The sequence below is a fragment of the Otolemur garnettii genome, unplaced genomic scaffold (genome assembly GCF_000181295.1).
Source record: "Otolemur garnettii isolate 467f Iridium unplaced genomic scaffold, OtoGar3 scaffold00101, whole genome shotgun sequence".
Taxonomy (NCBI): domain Eukaryota; kingdom Metazoa; phylum Chordata; class Mammalia; order Primates; family Galagidae; genus Otolemur; species Otolemur garnettii.
Genome location: NW_003852496.1, coordinates 2,143,450 through 2,149,694, shown reverse-complemented (window position 1 = coordinate 2,149,694; position 6,245 = coordinate 2,143,450).

The following is a 6,245-nucleotide window of genomic DNA, read 5'->3' as shown; positions in this document are numbered from 1 at the left end:
AAAAAAAAAAAAAAAAAGCTATTGGAGCTGGATTACACCTGTAATCCCAGAGACTGGGAACACTGAGGTAAGAGGACTGCTTAAGGCCAGAAGTTCAAAACCAACCTGAGCAATATAGTGAGAATCCCATCTCTAAGACTTAAAATTAGCCAAGTGTGGTGGCATACATCTATAGTCCCAGCTAGTTGGGAGGTTGAGGTGGGAGAATCACCTGGGCCTAGGAGTTTGAGGCTGTAGTGAGCTGTGACTGTGCCACTATACACCAAAGTGGGCCACAGAATGAGACCTTATCTCCAAAACAATAATAATAATAATACCAAAATAATAATTTAAGTCTGGCTGCAGTGACTCATTCCTGTAATCCTAGCACTCTGGGAGGCCAAGGTGGGTGGATTGCCTGAGCTCAGGAGTTCCAGATCAGCCTGAGCCAGAGCAAGACCTCATCTCTAAAAATAGCCGGGTGCTGTGGCAGGCACTTATGATCCCACCTACTTGGGAGGCTGAGGCAAGAGAATCACTTGAGCCCAAGAGTTTGACATTGCTGTGAGCTGTGATGCCACAGCACTCTACTAAAGGTGACAAAATGAGACTCTGTCTCAAAAAAAAAAAAAAAAGAAGAACAAAAATAATAATTTAAAAGAAGAAGAGTGATGGGTCAAGGTGGGGATGGTCATTATCCCAGTGTGCCTGCTTTTTCTATATGTTTGAAGTTTTCCATAATGAACCTTGTAAACAGGAAAACAGAAAGAGATTATGGTATTTCCATACAGTGGAATATTATTCAGCCCTTAAAAAGAACAAAGAAGCTATTTGTATACATTTGGGAACAATCTCCTAGATACATTAGCAGCTGAAGAAAGGTGCAGGCCAGTGTGTGTGGCATGTTTACATTTGTGAAAAATGCACTCTATGTATTTACGGTACAAGTATAGACTAGCCTGACACAGGGATATACAAGAGGTGGGTCGCACCAGACCTAGGAAGACCCAGGGATTAGCCCTCTTATTTTCTCTACCAGCACTTACTTCCCTGGTGATCTTTCTGTCTCCTGGATGTAGGTTATTGATTCCCAAATTTATATCTCTCCCCAGACCTCTCTCCTAACTGCAGGCTCATACACACAACTTGAGTGTCTAATAGACATCTCAAGAATGGCATTTCTGGTCTTCTCCTTCTTAGTTTTCTGCAGACATTCTTCTATTAGGTCTCCCTGAATCTATTCACCAGCAACCTCCCATCACAATGAATGGAAATGTCATCCTCCGGTTGCTGAGGCACCAAAACATGGCTCAGTCCTTGACTCTTCTCTCTTTTGTACCCTACACGCAATTCACCCAGAAAATTCCCTTGTTTTTACCTTTAGAATCCACCCACCTCTCAGCACCTCCACCATTAGCACTCCAAGCCATCTCTTGCCAGGATATTGCAACAGAAAAATCACTCTGTCATATGATTGCATAAGTCTTGGCAAATACAGGGTCAGATAACCACCACCACAATCAAGATTTTTAAAAAACCAACAGATTCATACCTCTCAATAAAAAAAAAAAACCCTTTGTAATCAAAATGCTCCCACACTTTTAATCCCTGGAAGTCACTGATTGTATTCTCTGTCCCTATAAGTTTTGCCTTTTCCAGATCATTATGTAAATTCTTTCACTTAGCACAGTTCATTTAAGATCATCTGTGTTATTCCATGTAACCGCGGTGTGTGCTCCTTTCACCACCACGTAGCACCTTTGTGTGGATGGGTTGTCCTTTGTTCACCCGTGCACCTGCTGAAGGGTTTTCAGGTTGTTTCCAGTTCGGGGCTGTTATGAAAAAAGCTGCTCTAGGCACTGCCATACAGGTTTTATGTGAACCTGAGTTTCACTCGGGTAAATACCTAGAAGTAGGATTAGTGGATCATAGGATACAGGTATTTTAATTTTATGAGAAACTGGTCAACTGTTTTGCAGAGTGGCTGTGTAATTCCGCATTCCTCCTGCAAAGCACGAGAGTGTCCTTTGCTTGGCATCACCACATGTATTTGGTATTGCCACATGTCTTGTTTTGTTTTTCATGTTAGTATTTCTAGTATGTTATCGTGTGTTAACATCACATCCTCACTGTGGTTTTAGTTTTCTGCAGAAATTCTTCTACTAGGTCACCCTGAATCTATTCTCCATCCAGAGTGAGCCAGAAAGAGTCTTTCTAAACATGTGGGGCCATGTCACTCTTCTCAGAACCCTCTCACTCAGAGGAGTCTCCAGAGCAGCACAGTGGCACCCGCACACACACCATGCATAGTCTATCCACTTGCGGAGCTCCTTGCTCACCGTCTGTTCCCCCAGGTCCAGCACAGTGCCTGTAAGTGGTGCTTGATAAATGTCACCTCCAGGAAGCGTCTGGGTGGCTGCAGGGAAAAGACGAAGATATTTTTAAAATTTCTTTTTCTTGGCTTGGCGCCTGTGGCTCAAGTGGCTAAGGCGCCAGCTACATACACCTAAGGCAGCGGGTTCAAATCCAGCCCGGGCCTGCCAAACAACGATTGCTACAACCGAAAAATAGCCGGGCATTGTGGCGGGCGCCTGTAGTCCCAGCTACTTGGGAGGCAGAGGCAGGAGACTCACTTGAGCCCAGGAGTTGGAGGTTGCTGTGAGCTGTGATGCCACAGCACTCTACCCAGGGGGATAGCTTGAGGCTCTGTCTCAAAAAAAAAAAATTCTTGAGAGGGACTTTACCTAACAAATTCAATCAATGTAACTTGGTTCTTTGTGTCTTCAATGAATCCCCAACAATAAAACAAACAAAAAGAAAAAGAAAAAAATTCTTTTTCTTTTTTCTTCTTTTGCAGTTTTTGGCCAGGGCTGGGCTTGAACCCGCCACCTCCACCATATGGAGCTGGCGCCCTACTCCTTTAAGCCACAGACACTGCCCGGAATTCTTAAAATTTTAAATCCAGTGAAAATACTACCTACTCAAATGATGTTTTTTTTTTTTTTTTTAATTTAGAACAATACGTTAAAGGCACCAGTGGGACTAAGATTCTTTAGTTTCTAGTTCCAGGGCAAAAGTCATAAAAGCTTTATTGCCTGTAGCCTGCGGACTGATGGACTCCCCACTACTTTTCTTCCAATATCCTGTGACCCCGAACCCACCCAGTCCTGCAAAAGGGCAGTTCCAATTCTCCCCACTCCAGCACTGGCCCACAGGCATCTCTCTTTGAGACTTCAAGGGGCTACCTACCTCCATGTCATGTTCTTGTTCTGCACCAGTTGCAAATTTTGAGAGCAAGTGCAGAAACTCACTGTGAAACTGACTTAAGCCACAAAGGGAGCCTACTAGCCCCGGGCGTAGTTAAAAGCACCCTTCCCAGCTCGGCACCTGTGGCTCCAGCAGCTAAGGTGTGAGCCACATACACCTGAGCTCACCTGAGCTGGTGGGTTCGAATCTAGCCTGGGCCCGCCAAACAACAATGATGGCTGCAACCAAAAAATAGCCAGGGGTTGTGGCGGGTGCCTGTGGTCCCAGCTACTTGGGAGGCAGAGACATAAGAATCGCTTGAACTCAGAAGTTGGAGGTTGCTGTGAGCTGTGATGCCACAGCACCCTGCCCAGGGTGACAGCCTGAGGTTCTGTCTCAAAAAAAAAGCACCCTTCCTGCCTCCACAGCTGAACACTTGCCTCAGGAAAGTTACAAAACTGCTTTGTGCCCCAGTTTCTTCATTTGTTAAGTGGGACACAATAGTTCATGGAGTAGGGAGGGTTATACCAATTGGTAGTCCTATAGCCCCTCAGACAATACCTGTTGTCCTTTAGTGCTATGTTAGCTTTGGTGGAGTTAAACAAATAAAGCTAACTAAAAAGTCTAGGGGGAAGAGCTTGCTTCATTCAGGGGCTCAGATGACTCTGTGAAGCCACCGACTTTTTCTTTCTCTCCCTTCCTCCTTCCTCTGAGTTGCCTCCGTTCCCTGGCAGGCTTACAGGGACAAAGAGGCTGCGACCAGCTCCAAGCTCACAGACTCCACAGTGCCTCAGGGGACCCAAGTTAAGTCCCTTTGGTCCTGAGGATGCCCCTGGACCGACAGAGAGATACAGTGCTCTGCCTAGCAAGGTATGGGTCACAAAGCCCACCCCAAGAGCCAGGTGTGAAGAAGAAACCTGGAAAGGGGAGAATTTCCCCTAACTAAATGCAGGTCGCATCATGCCTTGCCTCTCCTGCACTGAGTGGGGTTTGCTTTAGACCAGGCAGGCGCTGGGAGCTCGACACTGCAGACTGAGCAGGCCTTAAGAGCAGGGGCCTCACCTTACACATTGCCAGGGCCTGGCACATGCAAATGCTCGATAACCACACCTTGAACTGACCACCCCCCCGACCCCTAGGTCGCCAAGACATCCTCCTTTGCAGCAAACACACTGCATCCAGCCTGTGCAACTCCACAGGCTGGGCGCAGCTCCTGGGAAAATCACTGATGGGAAACAGCCTGCAGAACTGTGATTATCGGGGATTTGTTCTTAATGTTAATGTGAAGCTGGTTTCTTTCTGTTTCTTTAATGCCATTTTGTACTAAGGTAGTTCAAAGTTCTTTACAAACAGCCACTAATTAATTCAACTTCATTAAGGCCAATTAATCCAGGATTAATTATAAATTTGCCCAGAGGAAGTTATTATACTTTGCTCTTTGATTTGAGTTTTGGCTTTAAAGAGTGTTGCAGGAGTGAAATGGAAATTTCCCATTTCTCTGAGGGTATTTACCTTGCCAATGATTGTGTTAACCATGTGCCTTCCTCAATAAGTCCCACACTAACCCCAAAGGAGGTGCCACCCAGGCCACCAGCTGAGCTACACAACATTGCCAGAACTGAACAGATCAGCTAATGGCACCCGAGCCAGAGGTCGAGGAAGGTGACACGGCAGCAGGAGCCCCTCCGTGGGGTTCACATCACAGTGCTCCCCCACACTGGCTGTGCGACTTGCCATTTCTTCCACCTGCAGAATGGACATCGTAATGTTGCACAAAATTCTTATGGTCTATATTGGTCAGCACCTGCTCCCTCTTCTGTAGCAGCTCCTGGATTCTCCCTGGAGGTTTCCCCACTGCAGTGGGACATGCCTGCTGGAACTGAGATGCTGTTGCCCAGCAGAGGCGCCTGTGGCTCAAATGGCTAAGGCACCAGCCACATACACTTGAGCTGGCAGGTTCAAATCCAGCCTGGGCCCACCAAACAATGATGGCTGCAACTAAAAATTAGCCGGGCGTTGTGGGGGGGGGCACCTGTGGTCCCAGCTACTTGGGAGGTGGAGGCAGGAGAATCTCTTGAGCCCAGGAGTTGGAGGTTGCTGTGAGCTGTGATGCCACAGCACTCTACCCGGGGTGACAGCTTGAGGCCCTGTCTCAACAACAACAACAACAACAAAAATAGCCTGGCATTGTGGTGGGCGCCTATAGTCCCAGCTACTTGGGGGGGGGTCCCACTGTCCCCAGTGCTGGACTGAGAAATTTGCACTTTATTCTAAAAAGCCCAAGGAGGACTCAGAGCCTGTAGCACAGTGGTTTCTGCACCAGCCACATACACCAGCCCGGCCCGGACCAGCTAAACAACAATGACAATTGCAACAGGAAAAGTGCCAGGCGTTGTGGTGGGCGCCTGTAGTCCCAGCTACTTGGGAGGCTGAGGCAGGAGAATCGCTTAAGCCCAAGAGTTTGAGGTTGCTGTGAGCTGTGATGCTACAGCACTCTACCGAGGGCAACAAAGTAAAACTCTGTTTCAAAAAAATAGATAAATAAAAAGCCCAGGGAGGTTTTGGAAGTTGCTAAGTGGGGGAATGACCTATCGAGACAGTCTCTCGCTGGTAGCCAGGAGGGAGGGTAGGAGACCGTGTGGAGCCTTCAGGCAGGTAGACGATTTACTCACCGAACAGATATTTACTGAGCATCTCCTATGCATCCTATGGACACAGGCCTGGAGCCTCAAGATTCAGCAGTAAAAAGAAGAAAAAAGAATTCCTGCTGGGCATGGTGGCTCACACCTGTAATCCCAGCACTCTGGGAGGCTGAGAAGTTGGATTGTTTGAGTTCAGGATTTTGATGGTAGCTTGAGCAACAGCGAGATCCCCTTTCTAAAAATAGCTGGGCATTGTGGCAGCACCTATAGTCCCAGCTATTCAGGAGGCTGAGGCAAGAGAATCACTTGAGCCCAAGAATTTGTAGTTTCTGTAAGCTATAATACTACAGCATTCTGGGTTTTTTTTTTTTTTTTTTT